The 23,635-nt window shown below is 45.2% G+C and overlaps 1 protein-coding gene across 2 annotated transcripts in view; it reads right to left on the bottom strand.

Moving 5' to 3' along the window:
- YPEL2 (yippee like 2) overlaps positions 1–21,481 on the bottom strand; it is a 111,148-nt gene extending 89,667 nt beyond the window's left edge. Inside the window, exons 1-2 of one of the 2 annotated variants that reach the window (XM_077482099.1) lie at positions 21,325–21,481; positions 3,363–3,523 (exon numbers count right to left, since the gene is read on the bottom strand). The gene's annotated coding sequence lies outside the window, so the exon portion shown is untranslated. The remainder of the gene's footprint in view (positions 1–3,362; positions 3,524–21,324) is intronic. The other variant, XM_077482098.1, reaches the window with a different exon arrangement.
- Between the last annotated feature and the right edge of the window lie 2,154 nt (positions 21,482–23,635).

The following is a 23,635-nucleotide window of genomic DNA, read 5'->3' as shown; positions in this document are numbered from 1 at the left end:
AGGAGTAGTAGAACGTATTTTGGGGTGTTATTTTTGCTATGTAAATGCTATGCGTTGGAAATATCTTATAAACGGACAACTTTGTGTAAAAAAAAATGCGTTTTCATTTTTTTCCACATTTTCCGAAAACTTCTGGAAAAAAATGAACCATTGAAAAGACTCATTATGCCTCATAGATTATACGTTGGGGTGTTAGCTTTCCAAAATGGGGTCATTTTCTGGACGTTTCCATTGCCCTGGTGTTCCAGGGCCTTCAAAACTGTAATAGGTGATTGAGAAATGAAATGTGTAATTTATGCTCTTAGAATGCCTGAAGGTGCTACTTCAAAATTAGGCCTCTGTATGTGGTCAGGCTGTGTAAAAGTCTCACACATTTGGTATCGTTATACTCAGGAGGAGTAGTAGAACGTATTTTGGGGTGTTATTTGTGGTATGCACATTCCGTGTGGGAGAAATAAGCTATTACAATGAAAATTTTGTGAAAAAAAAAAAAAAAAATCGTAATTTTGCAAAGAATTATGGGAAAAAATGACAACTTAAAATAACTAACCATGCCTCTTACTAAATACATTGGAATGTCTACTTTCCAAAAAGGGGTCATTTGGGGGGCATTTGTACTTTCCTGGCTTGTTAGGGTCTCAAGAATGGAGATAGGCCTTAGTACATCAGATGTGATCTTTTTTTGCAAATCTTTATGATTTGCACCATAGCTTGTAGACTCTATAAATTTCACACAGATCATATAATATGCAAAAATTTGGGTTATTTTTACCAAAGATGTGTAGTAGTATAAATTGTGGCCAAAATTTATGAAGAAAAATTGCTAATTTGCTAAATTTTGTCACAGAAACGAAGAAAAATTCATTTTTTTTCAAAATTTTCGGTCTTTTTTCATTTATAGCGCAGAAAATAAAAAACCGAGAGGTGATCAAATACCACCAAAAGAAAGCTCTATTGGTATGAAGAAAAGGACAAAAAAATCATTTGGTTACAGTGTTGCATGACTGAGTAATTGTCATTCAAAATGTGAGAGCACTGAAAGCTGAAAATTGGTCTGGGACTGAGGGGGGTTTAAGTGCCCAGTAAGCAAGTGGTTAAAATAACATTCTGCTTCTTAACAAGAAAATTAATTTTGAATTATTTAGCCATAGTTTGACATCTTAGCCACTACAATTTTGTTAAAGCAGTATTAAACCCAAAAGCAAACATTTATATATTTATTACATTGAAGCTTAACAAATCTTTGACATGGTGGCTGCATTCGTTTTCTTTTTTTAGGCATTGCTTCTTCTATTTTCATCTGGCAATCAAGCCAGTAAAAGGAGCCAATGGCTCCTGCTGCTGCTTCTCTGTCCTGTGAGAAGGGAGGACAGGGAGACAGCCCGCTGAAGATGAGCACAGCACTGGATCTAGTGAGGATTCAAGTGTTTAAGGGAGGAGAGGGCGATACAAATACTGAGACATTTTTTACTTTAAACCACTTGCCAACCACCTGCCGTCATTATACTGTGGCAGGTTGGCGCTATTGCACGAATCGCCGTAGCTGTACGTCGGTTTGTGCAATAGATACAGTGGGCGCGTGCGCACGGCACTGGAGCATGACCAGCGCCGGCCACTTGCAATAACTCCACAGAGAGCCGGAAGGGGGATCTGTCAATGTAAACAAACAGATCCCCATTCTGACAGGGGAGTAGAGAGAGATAGTCTGTTCCTAGTGATCAGTAACAGCGATGTCTCCTCCTCCAGTCAGTCCACTCCCCCCCGCCAAAGTTAGAAACACCTCCCGGGGAACACGTAACCCCTTGATCATCCCCTAGTGTGAACCCCTTCCCTGCCAGTGTGATTTATACAGCAATCAGTGTATTTTAATAGCACTGATCGCTGTATAAATATCACTGGTCCCAAAATATATCACCGTCCTGGCCACGGTGCTGCAGCTCAGTTTCGGGGCCTTGGCAATCTTCTTATAGCCTATGCCATCTTTATGCAGAGCAACAATTCTTTTTTTCAGATCCTCAGAGAGTTCTTTGCCATGAGGTGCCTTGTTGAACTTCCAGTGACCAGTAAGTGAGTGAGAGAGATAAAACCAAATTTAACATACCTGTTCTCCATTCACACCTGAGACCTTGTAACACTAACACGTCACCGGGAAGGGAAAATGGCTAATTGGGCCCAATTTGGACATTTTCACTTAGGGGTGTACTCACTTTTGTTGCCAGCGGTTTAGACATTCATGGCTGTGTTTTGAGTTATTTTGAAGGGACAGTAAATTTACACTGTTATACAAACTGTACACTCACTAATTTACATTGTAGAAAAGTGTAATTTCTACAGTGTTGTCACATGAAAAGATATAATAAAATATTTACAAAAATGTGAGGGATGTACTCACTTTTGTGAGATACTGTAAATACTTAAATGGACGCGGCATACAAAGATATAAGGTAATAGTTTAACTCTGGAATTGTACACCTTTGTCACACAAACATATATGGTTGGATGACAAGCATTGGTTTGTAGTAACTGCCCAGATATATTTTAAGCCTCAGGGTGGGGCAGACACAGACAACAATAAAAGTCTGACAAGGGTTGCTGCCTGTGTCATTTTTAGAAGATCTGCTTCTAATGGCCATCAGATAAGTAACAGGTAAAGGAAAATGTCCCCTTGCTTCTTATTCTGTCCTACACCCATCAAATAGATAGGAAGTGAGGAGATTTTCTTTCACTTCTTTACCACAAATACCCATCAAAATAGAGGAAGTAAGAAGAAATCTTCCAAAATGGGGACAGACAGCAATAAATAAGACTGAGCTTCTACTAACCCCATCACACTATAAAAAATAAAAACACCACCACCCAAGGATAAAATCAGGATAGGATCAATTTTTTTAAGTTGGGAGCACAATAATGCTGTAAGGCATGATGATCTCCTAATCAATGTACACACTGACAGCATCAGAACTTGACTTCCATAAAGGAAAATTGACTAGGAAATGATGCAAACATCATCAGCTTAGTAACTAGACTCTCTAAAAAAAACAAAAAACACACGCATGCTGAGTTTGCAGCCATGCATTGATGTCTATGTGTTCAGAGCCAAAAGAAAAAGTATGTTTCAGGGCATCTTTGTGCCAGCAAGATCCTATATATAAAAGTCAGTAAAGTATTATGGCTGTGTGCAAGAGGTCCAAGACTTTAGGCAAGATTTCCTAAAGCAGACTTCACCCATTCCCACAATGGCAATGTCTCTCTTTAGTCGCTGGAATTCAGTGGTGGCTGAAACAATGCACCCACAGCCACCCCTCCCACCCCGGTCGGTCAGGTCTCCCACACCCCCCAGCAGTCGGTGGCCCCACACTTACCCCATCGTGGGCAGTACTCCTCCCGGCGGTGACTTCCTGTGCATCTCCACCTCCAAGGCATCATGTCGGCTTCCACCGTGTGTCTCCTCCCTCTTCTTAGGCAGCCAATAGGATCGCCTCTGCTATCAGCCAATTGGGTGATGGGTCTCTGGACCCGCTTCCTGATTGGCCGGGAGGAAAATAAGGAAGATAATATATAATATTCATTCGCAATTGTCACACAAGTTGGTGGGCTCAGGACGCAGTGCTCTGTGCCCTGAGCCCATCCTTTTTTGAAGCCTATTAGAGCCTCAGGCTCTAATGACGTGCTTCAAAAAAGGAAAAACAAAAAACAACCCTCCATTGGAATCCATGTGTCACATAATGTACCCCATCGGATAGTGTCCACTGTGTACTGCGCATGCACACTGGACAACTACATTCCGAAAATAGCCGAAGATGAACGGTGCCTGCGCCGTGAGTCCAGGTTCTAGCCCCACCATCCAAGTGGACATTAGAATAAAAAGAGCCAAGCGCGGCAAGCGAAGTGTGGCGAGCGAAGCGAGCCCACGAGGGGCCCTCTAATATGTACAGCCCTATGTCCACTTGGATGGTGGGGCTTGCACCTCGACCCACGGCAGAGATTTTTCGGAGATTTTACGATCTCCTTCTGCTACGTACTGCACAAGGGCTGCGCCTGCACAGTACGGGGTGGACAATTCTAGATGGCCGGACACTATATGTCAGAACACCGGCACCCTGCATGTAGATTAGGGAGCCGCAAGCATGGATGGGGGGGGGGGTACGGTGCCCCTTATGGACGGGTCGCCACTGCTGGAGTGAGATTTTCTTTTACTTTCAATGATAATGGGTAAACAGGACACAAAAAAGGAGGGTGAATCTCCTTAACAGGACACAACAATAAAAACTGACATGTGTTATAATGCCTCTGCACACTATCCAAAACTTCAAAAGCTTAAAAAAAATAAAAGGGGTTTGCCTTTAGATATACTTTAAGATTTCTCTCCTCGAGCCCCGCAGACTGAATGGGAGAAATCACTTTATTTCCCCCATTAAACAGTGTGGAGAAAGAAATCATTATTGCCAGCTACTGTATTCAGACAGACAGTCAGCTCTTGGGGCTGTCAGAGCACCCAAGCAGTGGCTGCATCTGATTTAATGCAGCCGCTGTTTGGCTTACAATTTTCTACCCAGCTCCTTTGACTTAAACAATTGACAGATGTCAGGCAGGAGGACTGACAGGGCCATCAAAAACTTAAATTTCATCCAGTTTATCAGTAACTGATTGAAATGTGCCCCCAAATCAGCAAAAATGAAATGCACTATGCATATCTGCAGCACTAGCAAACACTATATACACAGATTAGGTCATTCTGACGTTCAGCCAAACACTTTGCCAAGTGGTTCTATCTTAAATCTTAATAAGATAGGGGACAACTGGCCAGACACACTAGACACTTGTGATGAATGGTACGATGTAATACAGAATTAAGTAGTGTGCACCATTATGAATTATTGCCTGCAGTGAGCAGCAGAACAGTGTTAACCACTTCAGCCCCGGAAGGATTTGCCCCCTTCCCGACCAGGCCAATTGTCAACTTCATTTAACAGAAATCTATGCAAGTCACAATGAAATCGGTAAGGCCCCTTTCACACATGCGGATGATATGTCCGTATTTCATCCATCCGTTTGCGGATGAAATATGGGCATACATTCATCCCTATGGGATAGCGGGTGTCTGCGGATGAACATCCGCAGACACCCGATTTCCTCCGCCTCCGCAACAGTCCGATTCTGCAGACGGAGGAAAATCCTATGTTTCTATCCGTCTGCAGAGCGGATCGGATGAACACGGACACACGGTCCGTGCTCATCCGATCCCCATAGAGGAGAGCGGAGAGCTGACAGGGCGATCCCCACTGAGCGAGCGGATCATCACGGGGTGGATCATTACTTATCCGCCCCGTGTGAAAGAGGCCTAAGAAGTAGTGCAGAAATCTTTTTCAGAATTGCTGCGTCATGAGTATGAGTCACGGCGATATGAACGGTTCTTTTGCCGGCAATGGGGTGCGGCTTGCCATGTGATTTGGAACTGTCAAAACACATGGCAAGTTGCGCTGGTGTGAACTGGAGCTAATGGTGGTGGCCATATATATATATATATATATATATATATATACACACACACACACACACACACACACACACACACACACGATCGTATTGTCAATAGATGTACTTGAACTATGATTGAAAAATTGAAAAGCCATACACTTAAAGTGTTACTAAACCCACAACAGTAAAATCAGTCTGTATATGCAGCATAACATGTTTGTTATACTTACTGTGGAACTTAAGGGGTTAATCCATTGCATTGTGTAAAAAGGCTGTTTTATCTGGTATGCATAGATCCTCCGCATCATGCACTGTCTATCTGGGGAAGTCCAGCTAACACAGGCAGAGTAGCAGACCTGTACATGCTCAGTTGTGTCTTTTATGCTGGAGAGAACAGTTTCTTGTTCTCAGAGATAGGCAGGTCACATGATATTGACATCACATATGTGGGCGTGTATTCAGGCTGCAGTGAAAATCTTCTCCTTCCTGAACGCTCAGACCAGGAGAAACTATGCAGTTTATAATGCAACCATGGTATACAAATCATCCAAAAAGGTATACACAGTGGGTATGAAAAGTCTACACACCCCTGTTAAAATGTCAGGTCTCCGTGATGTAAAAAAATGAGACAAAGATAAATCATTTCAGATTTTTTCCACCTTTAATGTGACCTATAAACTGTACAACCCAGTTGAACAACAAACTGGAATATTTTAGGTGGAGGGAAGTAAAATAAAAATAATATGGTTGCATAAGTGTGCACACCCTTAAACTAATACTTTGTTGAAGCACCTTTTGGATTTTATTATTACAGCACTCTTTTTGGGTAAGAGCCTATCAGCATGGCACATCTTGACTTGCCAATATTTGCTCGCTCTTCTTTGCAAAAACAGTCCAAATCTGTCAGATTGCGAGAGCATCTCCAGATCACCCCACAGATTTTAAAATCAGATTCAGGTCTGGGCTCTGCTGGTGAAGCAATTCCTTTGTTGATTTGGATGTATGTTCTAATGCTGAAAGGCGAAGTTCCTCTTCATGTTCAGCTTTCAAGCAGAAGCCTAAGACCCGGTTCACACTGAGGCGGCACGACTTGCAGCGCGACTGCCTCAGGCGACGGGGATCCGACTTTAGCGGCGGCTTGCAAAATGACTTCTGTATAGAAGTCAAAGTCCTACAGGAACCTTTTTCTAAGTCGGAGCAACTTGAGTCACTCCGATTAGAACGGTTCCATTGCACAGAGAGGGACTCGACTTTTCAGGCGGCTAAGTCGCCTGATGAGTCGCCTTGGTGTGAACCGGCTCTGAAGGTTTTGTGCCAATATTGACTGGTATTTGGAACTGTTCACAATTCCCTCTACCTTGACTAAGGCCCCCGTTCCTGCTGAAGCAAAGCCCCAAAGCATTATGTTGCCACCAGCATGCTTCACGGTGGGTATGGTGTTCTTTCGATGATGTGCAGTATTTTTTTTGCTCCAACCCTATCTTTCGGAATTCTAGTCAAAAAAGTTTAACCTTGGTTTCATCAGACCATAACATATTTTCCCACATGCTTTTGGGGAACTTCAGATGTGTTTTTTGCAAAATTTAGCCAGGCTTGGATGTTTTTCTTAGTAAGAAAGGGCTTCCGACTTGCCACGCTATCCCATAGGCCAGAAATATGAAGAATACGAGATTGTTGTCACATGTACCACACAGCCAGTACTTACCAGATATTCCTGCAGCTCCTTTAATGTTGCTGTAGGCCTCTTGGCTGCCTCCCGGACCAGTTTTCTTCTCGTCTTTTCAGCAATTTTGGAGGGATGTCCAGTTCTTGGTAATGTCACTGTTGTGCCATATTTTCAACACTTGATGAGGACTGTCTTCACTGTGTTCCATGGTATATCTAATGCCTTTGAAATTCTTTGGTACCCTTCTCCTGACTGATACCTTTTAACAATGAGATCCCTCTGAGGCTTTGGTAGGTCTCTGCGGACCATGACTTTTGCTGTAGGATATGACTAAGAAAATGTCAGGAAAAACCTACTAGAACAGCATTTGGGGTTAATCAGAGGCACTCTAAAATGATGGCAGGTGTGTGCTGACTCCTATTTAACACGAGTTTGAATGGGACTGCTTAATTCTGATCACAGCTACATCCCCAGTTATAAGAGGGTGTGCACACTTATGCAACCACATTATTTAATTTTTTTAGTTTTACTTCCCCCTCCTAAAAGAATGCAGTTTTTGTTCAATTGAGTTCAATTGAGTACAGTTTATAGGGCACATTAACCACTTAAGGACCAGCCTCGTTTTGAGACTTTGGTATTTAAAAGTTTTTTTTTGCTAGAAAATTATTTAGAAAATCATTTTTTTTAAAAATGTCCCTTTTAAGAGCTGTGAGCGGAACTGACGTTTTGACGTCGCTTACTCCCAGCAATTGTATGGAGACGGGTGGGGGCCATCTTCCACTCACTCATCTAAATACCTGACAGGAGACAGGAGACAGGATGTGATCGCCTCCTTACTGGAGCCGTCGACAGCAGCGGAGGTCACTGGATCGCGGCGGGGGGGGGGGGGGCAAGTGATCTTGCGCAGAATCCGCCGCAGAAACCACTTTTATCTCGTAGCGGACCGCCCGCCGAAGAAGCTAGCTGCTGCCATAACAACGATATCCTCCTCCAAACAGCCGCCGTAAAACTGCAGCGGGCGGTCCGTAAGTGGTTAAAAAGGTGGAAAAAAGTTCTGAAATTATTTATCTTTGTCTCCTTTTTTCACATCACAGAAACCTGACATTTTAATAGTGGTGTGTAGACTTTTTATATCCACTGTAGTGGCAGTATTTTAATCAAAAAATAAGATATATATATATGGGGGGGGGGGGGGGATGAGCTATTTTCATATTACTGGGTTTAGTAACACTTTAACGATCATATCAAATGATCGTCTTTCCTACAATCATATGTTGCTCCCAGCACTAGTAATGGAGATTCAGCAGAGCTCAGGCCAGCAGCAAAGCACCACGTAGCCTTTGTAGCAATCCTGTTGCCGGCGATTTGTCTCTGGTGACAGAATCGCCTGCGTGTCATCAGCCTCAGGCCTCATGCACACTGGACATTTTGCCAACTCTCCTAGACTCCTTTTCTCTTGGCAGCAGAGTTTTGGCAGAAAAAAAAAGCTATTACGCTTGTAAACGCGTGTAACACATTTCGACGCATCAAATGCTTGGGTGTTAATTAACTTCATTGGCCAGAATAAGCACTTAAGTTTACATGCATTCATGCGTTTTTTTTCTGCCAAACGTCGCTGTTCATGGATGCATTGACTGTGGGGTTTGTTTCTGCCTCTAAGCGCCTATGTGCAGAGCTGCTGTTGGAAATTACGGGTGGCTCCATACAGCCTACTTGACAGCGCCACCTCCAGCTGAAAGTGACTGAGGGCATATATTTATTAGGCCTCTGCTGCACAGATAAATGAACAGGAAGTGCTATGAGGCTTCCTGCTCACACACTGAAGCATAGTAAACACAATTTACTATGCTTCGGTGATAAACAGACACAGGAGTAATTGGTACCGACTGCTCACTGTGGTTATTCAGAAAGTAAGGGGCCAGTTAATGACACTGGCCCCTTCTCCCACTCTCTATACTGAAACATCCCCCTGTGTGTCCATAGCAGCTTCCGGCAGAAGAAGAAGAGAGATGGGAAGCAAGAAGTGCTTTGGGGGAATGGGGCACAGGAGTCCGGACAGCAGATGGAAGGGGCACATGTGCTAGGACCAATCCCTCTGCAGTGCAGCCAGAGGGAGAAAGAAAAGAAGCTGCAGGGGGGGGGGGGGGGGGGGCAGAAGAGGGTTGGTGTCTGCAATAAGACAGTACGGCCGGTGTTCTGCCAAAAACTGTCCCCCCATCGGATAGTGTCCACCCTGTACTGCGCAGCGCTTGCGCAGTACAGAAGACAAGGAGATTCTAAAAGTCGCAGAAGATGAACGGCGCCTGCGCACCGAGTCCAGGTTGAAGCCCCACCATCCCAGTGGATATACGGTAGCACTTAGTAACAGGGCCCCTCGCGGGCTTGCTTCGTTCACCACGCATTGGGCACGGCCTCGCTTCCCTCTGCAATTTTTTATACTATCTCTATGTCCACTAGGATGGTTAGGCTTGAACCTGGACTCAGTGCGCAGGCACCGTTTATCTTCAGAGACTTTTGGAGTCTCCTTGTCTTCCGTACTGTGCATGCGCACTACAGGGAGGACACTATACGACGGGGGACAGTATTCGACACAACACCGGCCCTCCTGCTTGGCAGGTGCCTGGGCCCCCCTTTCGTGCTGATGGGGCCTGGGCCCAGTATAGCAGGGCTGGCTGTACCGATTTATCAGTGGCCCGGCCTATGCGTGCTTGGACATATAGGTTAACACGCAGGGGTGTTTAAAGGCATGAGGAACTAAATAAATAAATACAAAAAAAATAAATGGAAGGAGACTTCCCTAGGAGCAGCTGAATAATTGTCCTGCGTGCCTTGCTGTCGGGCCTTACATTGGCCTACCTTATGTAAACACAAGTACATGCTTGTGTAACAAAAAGAAACTAACAGGAAGTTCTGTTCTGGCCATGCACTAACATCTTGATACATTGCAAGTTCCATACAGACTGACAAACATTGTGTGGGTGTGTATAATATATATATATATATATATATATATATATATATTTACATAACAGGTCACTGGATTACTACAGAGGTACCACAATATAAAAAGGGTGAAATAACTGGACTGATTGAAATCCAACAATGGATAAAAATAAAACTGGGATTATTTCAGTAAACACGTTAGTGTTTAGTCTAGGCCAACTGTTTTAATCATGGTGTTTTATCTGAGAATATTTACAGAAGGGCAGTGCGTTGTTTGCCTTTTGGGACTATTGACCTTTCAGCATGAAGAAACACAATGCTACGCATCACCAATACAATGCAGGCTGACATTGTATACTATTTACTATAGAGCTGGAATCAGAACAGAAATTCCTGACAAACTTTGCTTAGAGAATGATAGAAGCCTAAATGTACACAAGCGGGCGGTAAAACCAAGAGGTTTGGCCTTGGTTTTACCACTCCCCAACTGCTATGCCACAAGTAAACATGACCAGCGGCCATGTTAGTACACGGTGCTGCCAGTGGCAAAACTTCAACCACGTGTTGCATTTGTCAGGCAATATTGCCACTAATCGCATCCTATTCAGGTGAATGGGACATGCAATGCACTCAGATGCAAAGCAATCAGCTATTAATGCTTAAAACATGCTGTACAGAGATGACATATTACCTCTCAAAAAAGCAATCCACCGCAGAATGCTTTTCAGAGGGGTGGCAATGACAGGCTCACGTGTAAACGAGCCTTTGCAGTATATATATCTGCATATTTCTCCAAATATTTTCTTTTCATACAGTGATTATATCTGGACTCTATCGGAAAAAGCTCTGATGGTTTCCCCGATGGAATTTCCGACAGGATTTCGCTCAAGTTGTCTTACGTACACACGGTCACACCAAATTCCGACCGTTAAGAGCGCGGTGACATACAACATGTACGACGGGCCTAGAAAAAGGAAGTTCAATACCCAGTAGCCAATAGCTTCCATCTCGTAGTTGAAGTGGAGCATGCGTGAGTTTTTGCATGTCGGAATTCCATACACACGATCGGAATTTCCAATAGAAAGTTTTTCCATCTGAAAAATTGAGAACATGTTCTCAAATTTTTGCTGGCGGGAATTTGGCCAGCTAAATTCCGATGGAGCATACACACGATCGCATTTTGCGATGAAAAGCTCTTATCGGTCTTTTGCTGGCTGAAATTCCGATCGTGTGTACACAGCATAAGGCTTGGTTCACATTACTGCATGTACACGTGTTTTACCCACTTTCTCGTGCATCGCTTGCAGGGCAGCCTATTCATTTCAGTAGGGTGCCCTACTCACAGGGATAGAAGTCCCTGACCCTTTTGTAAAATCGCACCACAATGAACTGCATGCTGTTGCGCCATGCACCTTAACCAATGCATGGGGGTGGCTAGTATTCAGAGATTTCTCCCCACTTCACTGTGTGGCCATTAGGACAGAAAGTTAATGGAAATCACCCATTGAAGAAAAAAAAAACATATGTCGCAGGTATGTGTTGCAGTTTAATATAAAAAAAGGAAACGGTCCATTCACATCTATGCATATACGTTACCATGCACAAATTGTCAGCTGAAAAGCACCAAGCTCGGGTTCACACCCACGCTGCAGGTGCAGATCACATGCGATCTCTGAGCAATGCGTGTTCAGCCATACAGTTGTATAACTGAACTCGCATTGGATTCGCACAGAAAATCGCATGGGACATGTTTTTCCCCTGCACTGGAATCAGATTGCATGGGTGTTCTCACCTACTCAATCCGATTCCTGTGCGAGTTCACAGTTCGCACCGCGATCTGTGAATTAAACTGTGGGTGTCAATAACTTTGTTAAAGACACCCACAGCGGTTCGCAAAAAACAGTGTGAACTGCCTGCGGGAGAGGAGCGATGCAGGAATCGGCGCCATAATCACGCTGGTTCCCGCATCGTATCAGTGTGAACCCAGGGTGAATCAACAAGCTGCAATCATACTTTGGGTATTTTCACAGCTGCAGGGGCTGGGTGTCAATTCAATATCCAGCAGGGGGGATCCCTTCATCCACTCTGGTTAGCATGGATGGAGGGATTATATGCTATACAATCTGATTGTACAATTTCCTTTAAAGGATAAGTTTAGCTTTGAGAACATAAGGCCTCAAGTACACTGCTGCTGGTAAATGGACATTTAGGAGCAGTTGTGCGGGTTTTTTTTTCAGCTGCCCCTGAACTCTCTTCTATGTTGTTATCTTATCAGTACATGTACACAGGGTCGTTTGGGCAGTGCCGCCGTACCACCGGCAAAGCGCCGCTTTTAACCCTTTTTTGGCCGTTAGCAGAGGTTGAAAGCATCCTAGTGGCCGAAAACCTCTGCAAAAACTGCGGTAAAGTCGTAAAGCGGTTTCCCGCCAATGCCATGGTGTGAAAATAGCCTAAAGCCCCATACACACTATCAGTTTTTCCTTCAGGTTTACCAAAACCATGTAGTGCAAGGGCCTGCCTGATTACATAAAAATTGAAACTCCTAAGGTTTGACCTCATATGGTTTAAGGAAAAACCCGGCAAAAAAACTGATAGTGTGTATGGGGCTTTACAGTCTGCAGGAGTCCTACATCACACCAGCGATCTGCTGATCGCTGATGCAATGCTTTTCAGGCTCCTAACACACACAAAAACAAAAAATGTAAAATTGTAAATGCATTTTTTTTTTACCTGCAAAAAAATGTCATACTACAACTATGTAGTAGTACAAGGAACCTGCCTGATTTGATACTAACTAAACTGTTTAGGTTAGACCTCATATTACATAACTTTGGTAAAGCTAAAGACAGTATAGAGATTGCACAATCAGATTGTTGTCATATCTCTTTTGTTCATTCCAGGGGCTGAACGAAAGAATGCTATATGTGTATGGCTAGTATTACAATCTGATTGTACAATCTCTTTAAGGCTCGGTTCGCACTGCTGCGATGGCGAAGTCATACGACTCTGCCTTCCACTTCCTTCTGACTTGGATGCGATTTAGGAGTCTGTACAAGAGCTGAAATTGCAAAGTTGGACCAAAAGTAGTGCAGGAACCTATTCAAAAGTCGGAGCGACTTGTGTAGTAGTAGCAGGTAAGACAGCTTATAGGAAAACATTGAATTTGACATGTCATGCGACTTGGGGGGGGGGGGGTCTTACAAGTCGGATCCCATGTCGCAGCAGTGTGAACTGAGCCTGAGATCTATGAACAACAGTGCAAGGGACTGCCTCATTGTATAGTTTTAGTAGGTCCTCATATTACATATATGAGCGAATTCCCCTAGTTACACATTTGAAGTGGATGGAGGAATCCTTCCCACTGAGTTATTGTATTCTACCAGCAGGAAGCCTTCCCTGTCGGCAGAATACAATGATCAGTGTTGCTATTGGCACTGATTGTTCGGGAAAACCCAACAGGCTGGTTTGTACACAAGTTGATTGATAGATTGACTTGTGTACAAACAACTAGCCCATACATGGATAAAAATTTGCCTGATCCCTGCTGAACTGGATACATTTCAATTCATGTATGACCAACTTAAAGCATAACTAAGGGCAAGGCAGATGGATTAGAACACCTGTCAGTTTTTATTGCCATCAGTGTCCCCCTTAGGGAGATTCTCCCTCTCGATTTGTCATGTTTACGATTGTCATTAATAGTGAAAGAAAGGGCCACATTTTTGGTTATCCCCAGCAAAGTTATAGAGTGGAAATCACTAGTTCTGGTGATCTGGGGGTCCCCAAGGAATTCCCTTAATTTGCAGGGATTTCCTCTCACTTCCTGTTTGGCTATGGGACAGGAAGTGAAAGGAAATCTCTGCAATGGGACACAGCTGTCGATAATAAAAATCTGACAGGGGTTATGACACTCCCTAAGGCCCCATTCACACCTGAGCAGGGGCAGACTGACCATTCGGCCACTCGGGCACTGCCCAAGGGCCCCGGGCCACTAGGGGGCCCCATCAGGGTTGCCAGCCTCAGTAAACCCAGGGACAGTATGTAAAAATCTGTATTTTTTTTACATCTGTCTCTGAAATGTCCCTTACCGACATCCTTTTGGTCTAAAAATCCAGAGATTATAGCTGCCCCACCTCTCCAGTACCTTCTCAGCCAATAGAAACATGTCTGTGTATACTGTGCCATTGTATACTGTGTTTGTGTACTGTGTGGCCCCATAATCTCCGATTGCCTGGGGGCCCCATAATCTCCTATTGCCCAGGGGCCCCATGAGTTGTCAGTCCACCCCTGCACCTGAGCGTAGTGTTTTCAGGCAGAAAATCGCGTGATTTTGCCACGATATTGTACAGGTCAAAAGGTCACCAATGTAAAAAGCAGAAAAATGCCCAAATCTGCCTAAAAAAAAAGTTTCAGAACTCATTTGAGCTTCAGGCGTTTTGGTTCTTCTGGCTTCAGGCGTTTTGGAGCGTGATGTGAAAACCATCTCCAAAGAGAATAATTGATTTTTTTCCCCTCCAGCGTTTTGTAGCTTCAGGCTTCAAGCTACAAAATGCTCAGGTGTGAATGGGGCCTAAGTCTAAAATAGAAAGTTTTCCCTATAGTTCTACTTTAAAAGAGAAGTTAGGGAATTATTATTATTATTTTTTTTAGAAAATACTTACCTAGGTGGATGCAGCATCAGTCCAATGCTGCATCTGTTCCCCACCAGCTCTAAGACTGAGAACTGAGTGATCAAACACTGCTGATCGCTCAGTTCTCGGAGTTCCGGGGGCAGGAGCAGCCAGCTCAGGCTCTCAGTGGATCGCTGAGAGGCAGAGCCGGGTGCCGGTCCAGGTATCTGGGTGGATCCCGACCTTATGGTTCCCATCTTTCCTCAGCCTGGACCAGCCCTGTGATGTCAGCTGACAGCGAGCTTCAGCCCACTGTCTGCTAAAAACGGATTGCAGGAGTGCATAATGAACTGCACTCCTGTGATCCACAAGAGAAGTTCGGCCAAACAAGCTTTAGGTGTACTTCTCTTTTAAGTATGTTGCTTGTTCCTGCAATGCATGCAAATAATGAATGTTTATTTTAAACACCATTCAAAGTATCAAACCCACTGATTACCCGTTTCTGTAGTTACTTAGCACATCACAAGCTACCTTAGAGCTGGTTCACACTGAGGCGACTTAGCCGCCTGACAAGTCACGTCCCTTTCTGTACTATGGAACTGTTCTAATAGGAGCGACTCAAGTCGCTCCAACTTAGAAAAAGGTTCCTGTACTACTTTGGGGGAGGACTTCAGGCGACTTGCATTGACTTCTATACAGAAGTCATTTTGCAAACCGCTGCTGAAGTCGTGTGCAGAACGCCTGAGGCAGTCGCGCTGCCTCAGTGTGAACCGGCTCTAAGACCCCTTTCACACCAGGGTGTTTTGCAGGCGCTATAGCGTTAGAAATAGCGCCTGCAATCCGCCCTAAAGAAGCTGCACCATTGTGTGCAGTGTGAAAGCCCCGAGGACTTTCACACTACAGCGGTGCGCTGGCAGGACGTCAGAAAAAAGTCCTGCCAGCAGCTTCTTTGGAGCGGTGAAGGAGTGGTGTGTTTACCGCTCCTCCACCGCTGCTCCCCATTGAAATCAATGGGGCAGCGCTGTAATGCCGCCGGCAAAATGCTGCCATTGCGGCGTATTGCAGGCGGTTTTAACCCTTTCGCGGCCACTAGCGGGGGGTAAAAGCGTCCCGCTAGCGGCCGAAATGCGCCGCAAATCCGGCGGTAAAACGCCGCTAAAAATAGCGGCGTTTTACCGCCGACGCTATCAGCGGTGTGGTGTGAAAGGGGTCTTAAAGTGGTTGTAAACCCTTACAACACACTTTGACCTACAGGTAAGCCTAGATTAAGGCTTACCTGTAGGTCCAAGAAATATCTCCTAAACCTACACGGTTTAGGAGATATTTGCCGAAAGACAGGCACCGCTGTCTACGGTGCATACGCCGTAGACAGTGGCGCGCAGGCGCACTGAGCGCGGCACCCGTCAACGTCGATATGCCGTGCGTGGCGGCTCCCGTGCGCATGCGCGGGAGTGACGTCATCGCGGCTTCGCCAAATGACAGCGGCGGAGCAGCGAGACCCACCGAGAAGATGGAAGCGCCGGACTACAGGGGATAGCGGTGACTTCGCTGGCTCCTGTGTCAGGTAAGTGACACATAATGGACTACTATGCGATGCATCGTAGTCCATTATGCTTTACCTTTGCAGGGAATGAAAGAGGAAGTAAACCCATCAGGCTTTACTTCCTCTTTAAAGTTAATAGACACACCAACCTGCAAGACAAAGTCATATTGAGCTAGTATCCATTGCATACTAGCTCATTATGAAATACTTACCTTAGATTGAAACTGTTGCAGCGGTCCCCGCACACCTCTCTGACTGGCGACATGTCTCCCAGAGTGATTTCTGGGTTTGTGGTCTCTGGCGCCAGAGCTGCGATGATGTCACTCCAGCGCATGCGCGCAGGAGACGCCGGTCACGGAACAGCTACTGAAGAAACGGCACGTGCGGATACAGTGAATATCTCCTAAACTGTCTAAGTTTAGGAGATATTATTATTATTATTCAAGATTTATATAGCGCCAACAGTTTACAATGTAGAGGGGGGGACAACACAATTACAGTACAATACAGAAGGGACAGGAGGGCCCTGCTTGTAGAGCTTACATTCTAAAAGGGAGGGGGTGGTGGTACAATAGGTAATAGATGTGCGGAATGGTTTGATGGGGGAGGAGATATTAATGGTACCTACAGGTAAGCCTTATTATAGGCTTACCTGTAGGTAAAAAATGGTAGCACAGGGTTTACAACCACTTTATGAAAACCACAATGCTGGTTGTTTATATGTTTAAGTGGAATGAAGGTGAAGTTCTCCTATCAGCAGACACATATAAAAAGCTGAACTTTGACTCAGCCTTGATTGCTTGCAATCTATACTTCCCTGAGCAAAGGAGAAAACATTTGATCTGTTCATTATCAATGACCTTCATCAAACATGGCATTCATCATGACATCTATGAAATCCTTCGGATTCTAAGCTCTTGTGAGCAGAGTCCTCCTAATAGTGGCCATACAAGCTTCAATAAAATGATTGATTTTTTTTTTTGTTGATCAATCTCTTCTGATAGCAGTAATTGATCTATAGCCGACAACCTATTTACTTTATATGCCACACACACACACAAGGAAGTGGATTTGGAGAAGTTAAAAGGACACTAAAGGTTAGGTCTTTTTTTTTTAAATAACAAACATATCATACTTACCTCCAGTGTGCGGCTCGTTTTGCAGTGGCCCCAAACCTACTTTTCTGGGGTCTCCGGCAATTCTTGCGGCTCCTCCCCACATCAGATAATCCCCTGGGAGAAGAGTTCTCCGGGGTGGTTACCTTGCGGGCATGCTCCCGAGTCCAGCATTCGGCATCCATAGAGGCTATCAATCTATTCAATAAAGAGCTGAGAACCCCAGGCAGAGAGGCAGGGCGTCCCCGTGGGACAAGTTCGAGGGTTCAGGTAAGGGGGGGGCTGGGAGGGGCAATTACGGACAGGTGTTGTTTCACCGTAATGTATATCATGCATTACAGTGAAAAAACACAAACCTTTAGACCCCTTTCACATTGGGGCGCTTTACAGGCGCTACATCGCTAAAAATAGCGCCTGCAAAGTGCCCTGAAACAGCCGCTGCTGTGTCTCCAATGTGAAAGCCCCGAGAGCTTTCATACTGGTGTGGTGCGCTGGCAGGACGGTAAAAAAAAAAGTCCTGCAAGCAGCATCTTTGGAGCGGTGTATTCACCAATGGAGCACCGTGGCTATGCCGCCGGCAAAGCGCCTCTGCAGAAGCGCTCTGTGGGGGTTTTCAACCCTTTCTCGGCTGCTAGCGGGGGGTAAAACCGCCCTGCTAGCGGATGAATAGCACCGCAAATCCGACGTTAAAGCTCCGCTAAAAATAACGGCGCTTTACTGCCGACATATCTCCCACCCCAGTGTGAAAAAAGGGGCCTTAGTGTCCCTTTAAGATCCATTGGTAACTTACGATAGGAAGATTATTAATCGCATCTTTGTTTTAACCATGTAATCTCATAATCTGATTAATCGAAATACAATCACATTCATGAACAGAAATATATATATATTTTTTTGTGTGTGTGTGTGTGTGTGTGTGTGTGTGTGTGTGTGTGTGTGTGTCCACCATAACTCATAGTAACGTTACTATCTCTAACTTTATATTGTAAAGCACAGTACAACATATTGGCGATATATACATTTTGTAGATTACTAATAATAATACCGTAATATAAAGTTATATACAATGTATAACGTAAGAAGAATAAACCCCAAGTAATTCCTTCTATAAGTGTAGAGGATGTCCCTTGCGGGTGTACACAGCATGTACGTTCTATTTCTGTACACATGTATCCCACGGGTGGGGGATTACCAGCAGACGTGCCTGGCTAGTCATGTATGTTCTCCTCTGCACCAAGGACATACTACAATACAGGAAGAGCAGAGCCTTGTAAACAAGCCAGGCTGTACTGTGACCCGCAGACAAGTACACAAACCCTCTTCTGCCTTAGAGCAGAGCAGGCGGTGAGGAATACTCCTCCCTTTCATGTGTTGGTAAATAAGGCAGTCACATGGCTACATACCATTTAGCAACCTTCACCACAGCAGAGCCTGTCGTTCCATATAAGCCCTGAATCTACAGAGCAAGGCCACCAGCTGGTCACTGGTCAGCTAGACAGTACAGAGGCAGGGCTTGCCCTTCACCAACCCAAGAAGAAAAACCAACACATATATGTTATAATCAGATCACAAGCTCCATTACAATAAAGCTGGAGCAGACACAATCTGGCGTAGCTGTGCATATTGACCAATTCTAGCTTCAGCATGTTCATTTAGGCTTTGAAAATGAAAGACAGAAGCTGACTGGTTAACATAAACAACTGCTCCAGAATCTATATGCTCCTCTCTTGGTAAATACCCTCTGTAGAAATCTAGCATTTGGTGGTCATGGCCTTCTACTGTCCTGTATGAACCGGCCAATCTGAACGACAAGAAACTTATACCCCCAGCTCCAAACAACTGCTGTCATCCTCATTCCCCCAGCCCCAGTCACCTACTGTTGTTTTTCCAGCTCTAATTACCTGCAGTCATCCTCAAGCCTCAGCGCCAATCACCTATTATCATCATCATCCCACAGCTCCAATCGCCTGCAGTCATCCTCATCCCACAGCCCCAATCACCTGCAGTCATTCTCCCCCCCCCCCCCCATCTCCAATCGCCAGTAATTCTCATCCTCCCCATCTCCAATCGCCAGTCAGTCATTCTCATCCTCCCCATCTCCAATCGCCAGTCAGTCATTCTCATCCTCCCCATCTCCAATCGCCAGTCAGTCATTCTCATCCTCCCCATCTCCAATCGCCAGTCAGTCATTCTCATCCTCCCCATCTCCAATCGCCAGTCAGTCATTCTCATCCTCCCCATCTCCAATCGCCAGTCATTCTCATCCTCCCCATCTCCAATCGCCAGTCATTCTCATCCTCCCCATCTCCAATCGCCAGTCATTCTCATCCTCCCCATCTCCAATCGCCAGTCATTCATTCTCATCCTCCCCATCTCCAATCGCCAGTCAGTCATTCTCATCCTCCCCATCTCCAATCGCCAGTCAGTCATTCTCATCCTCCCCATCTCCAATCGCCAGTCAGTCATTCTCATCCTCCCCATCTCCAATCGCCAGTCAGTCATTCTCATCCTCCCCATCTCCAATCGCCAGTCAGTCATTCTCATCCTCCCCATCTCCAATCGCCAGTCAGTCATTCTCATCCTCCCCATCTCCAATCGCCAGTCAGTCATTCTCATCCTCCCCATCTCCAATCGCCAGTCAGTCATTCTCATCCTCCCCATCTCCAATCGCCAGTCAGTCATTCTCATCCTCCCCATCTCCAATCGCCAGTCAGTCATTCTCATCCTCCCCATCTCCAATCGCCAGTCAGTCATTCTCATCCTCCCCATCTCCAATCGCCAGTCAGTCATTCTCATCCTCCCCATCTCCAATCGCCAGTCAGTCATTCTCATCCTCCCCATCTCCAATCGCCAGTCAGTCATTCTCATCCTCCCCATCTCCAATCGCCAGTCAGTCATTCTCATCCTCCCCATCTCCAATCGCCAGTCAGTCATTCTCATCCTCCCCATCTCCAATCGCCAGTCATTCTCATCCTCCCCATCTCCAATCGCCAGTCATTCTCATCCTCCCCATCTCCAATCGCCAGTCATTCTCATCCTCCCCATCTCCAATCGCCAGTCATTCTCATCCTCCCCATCTCCAATCGCCAGTCATTCTCATCCTCCCCATCTCCAATCGCCAGTCATTCTCATCCTCCCCATCTCCAATCGCCAGTGATTCTCATCCTCCCCATCTCCAATCGCCAGTCATTCTCATCCTCCCCATCTCCAATCGCCAGTCATTCTCATCCTCCCCATCTCCAATCGCCAGTCATTCTCATCCTCCCCATCTCCAATCGCCAGTCATTCTCATCCTCCCCATCTCCAATCATTCTCATCCCCCCATCTCCAATCGTCAGTCATTCTCATCCTCCCCATCTCCAATCATTCTCATCCTCCCCATCTCCAATCATTCTCATCCTCCCCATCTCCAATCATTCTCATCCCCCCCATCTCTAATCGCCAGTCATTCTCATCCCTCCCATCTCCAATCGCCTGATGTCATTCCTATCCTACATCTCCATTTGCATGCTGTCATCCTGATCCCCCAGCTCAGGCGCACAGCAGCGTTGATGTATGTGCTTGCTACCCACTTACAGATCTGCCCCCACAGAGCTCCGATCTGTCACCTGCATGGAGCTAAACAACATGATCGTGCACAGTGATGAGTAAGAGATGACAACATACCGGCCCCAGCACAGGAGCTCCTATAACTGCGCCAGCACTGTTGTGTACAGGCGCGTCTAACACGATCGCCCCCCAGCAGTGCAGGCAGCCAGGTGGAAGTAGCACTAGGGGCACCCCGATGTGCACACACCACCCTCACACTGGGCACCAGCCTGCCATGACACTGTACTCCGCAGAGGCCACACACAGGACCTGGTGACACCCCCCCCAGCTGGCTGTCAGCGGGTGATCCCCTGTCCTGCACTGTATATGACAGCAGCCCACATCGGGAACATGCACCCACACACGGCCAATGTCACTTACTGAGAATGGAGTGTCCCGGCTACAAGTGCTCAGGAGTCCCTCTCCAGCCACATCTGCATTTCAGCTCTATGCAGTTTAATACCAGAACAACCGAAGGAGCTCTCTAATAAGTGACACCTTGATCCACCTATACGTAGGAGCTAGCGCCTAGCAACACTGCAGACATTGGCTGCGGCTAGACACGGCCCATTTTCTTCCCATTGCACCGTCATAGTGCACCTCCCCGGCATCCCTACACACGTGCGCACTGCTTGTGGGCGGCCGCCAGGTGGCGCTGCGCCTGCAAATCAGACAGGAGAAACTGACAGATCACTTAGTAAAAGCAGCACACTGTACATACATTACACATAGTTAGGCATATATTTAACCCCATGGTCCCCTTCCCAACCAGTGCCATTAGTACAATGAGAGTGTTTATTTTGTTTTAACACTGATCACTGTATTAATGTCAATGGTGATTTCAGTGGCGGTTAGTCGGTTCCTCCCCAGCATCAGTCAGTTAGTGTCAGATTGATCGCCGCCTTATCACTGTCCAGTTATAAGTCGGCTGATTGCCATCATTAGTAGTATAAAAAAAAATTCCATATATATATATATATATATATATATATATATATATATATATATATATATATATATATATATATATCATCATTTGTAGGCAATATAACTTTCACACAAACCAAACACTTAGGGCCAGTTCTGCATCAAAAATGCACTAGAACGCATCGAAAACGCGCATGCAGAAAAGCACCTGAAATGCATCTGGACTGCGTTTCTATGGTGTGAACTGGCCCCTAAAAACTACTTGTGTGTTCCAGTGCGTTTTTGGTACGTTCCAGTGCGTTTTTAATGCATTTTACAGAATTCTAGTACAGTCCAGTGCAGGAAAAATGCACTGGAATACTTTTTTTTTATAGCACTGGAAAGCCCTGGAACTGCAAACACTGGTGTGAACTATGCTATTGAAAACCATATAATCTACTGTCCATGCGTTGTTGTTTTTTTATGCAGAAATAAAATGCACTGGACTGCATGTGGTGTTAACTGGTCCTGAAAAATATGTATTTTTTTCAGTTTTTTTTTGTTTATATAAAAAAAAAAAAAAAAAAAAGTGGTGATCATGTACCGCCAAAAGAAAGCTCTTTTTTGTGTGAAAAAAAGGCATCAATTTTGTTTGGGTACAGCGTTGCATGACTGCAGAATCGCCAGTTAAAGTAGCAAAAAATGGTCTGGTCATGAAGGGGGTCAAATTTTCTGTTTCGTGGGGAAAAAATTAAAATAAATGTTATATATATATATATATATATATATATATATATATATATATCGTATACCATTGCGACTCAAGGCATATTGTAATTGATAGTTATTAAAAATGACCTTTCCCTTTTAATCTGCAACTTTGTAATTTTCTGTAAATTACAATGCAATATGGCTATCTGGAGGTGTTCTCTGCACAGACTGTGTACAGAACATCCCCCAGAAACATCATTTCCTGCCTATGTGATTGGCTCACTAATTTTCCCAGAAGTCTGCACTAAGATACAAGTCAGATTTTAGGCATCCCAATAGAAAACAACGTCTAAAGGGTTGCAAAACCCACAACGTTCCTCATTAGAGCCCTGCTGGTGCAGCGGCTGGTTTATAATTATGAAACCACTTCTATTAGATTCACTTACCACGTGGATACAGACAAACGGAGAGGGATTTCTTAAGAATAATAAAAGGTAGGAATCTGTAACAAAGTTTGTTAAAGTCCTTGCAATGTATATAGATCACCCGGTGGGGAATGTTTTTTTCTCAACAAAAGTGGAGTTACTCTTTAAGCTCAGACGGCTGAGCAATTAACCACTTAAGGACCACCGTATTGCCATTGTACGTAATCGCAATGGCACAGGCAGGCACAAGCACGTACATGTACGTGCCTGCCTTCCAGCGGGTGGGGGGTCCAATCGGACCCCCTTCCGCTGGATACGGCGGTCCGGTTCGCTTCAGGAGCGATCGGTGATAAGGGGGATGGCCGTTGGTTTCTGGCCATCCCCTCTGGATCGCTCCTGGCCAATGAGAAGCTTCCTCCCACTGTGTATTGTATACACAGGAAGGAGGAAGTGATGTCATTTTCCTCGGGCAGTCTTTTTGACCGGACTACGAGGAGAAGACAAAAAGTAAGTGCACCAAAACACTACACTGACACATAGGTACACAAACCCCCCCCCCCATTAGGTTTTAGGGTCAGGGTCTGCGTCGCCCCAGGCAGCGCTAGGTTAGTGCCAGTACCGCTAACACCCACACGCAAAGCATAAACCTC

Source organism: Lithobates pipiens, unplaced genomic scaffold, assembly GCF_037356315.1.
Source record: "Lithobates pipiens isolate NorthernLeopardFrog02 unplaced genomic scaffold, aLitPip1_a1.2 Scaffold_16, whole genome shotgun sequence".
NCBI classification, from domain to species: domain Eukaryota; kingdom Metazoa; phylum Chordata; class Amphibia; order Anura; family Ranidae; genus Lithobates; species Lithobates pipiens.
Note: the sequence above shows the minus strand (reverse complement) of the source record. Positions and strands in the feature narration are given on the sequence as shown.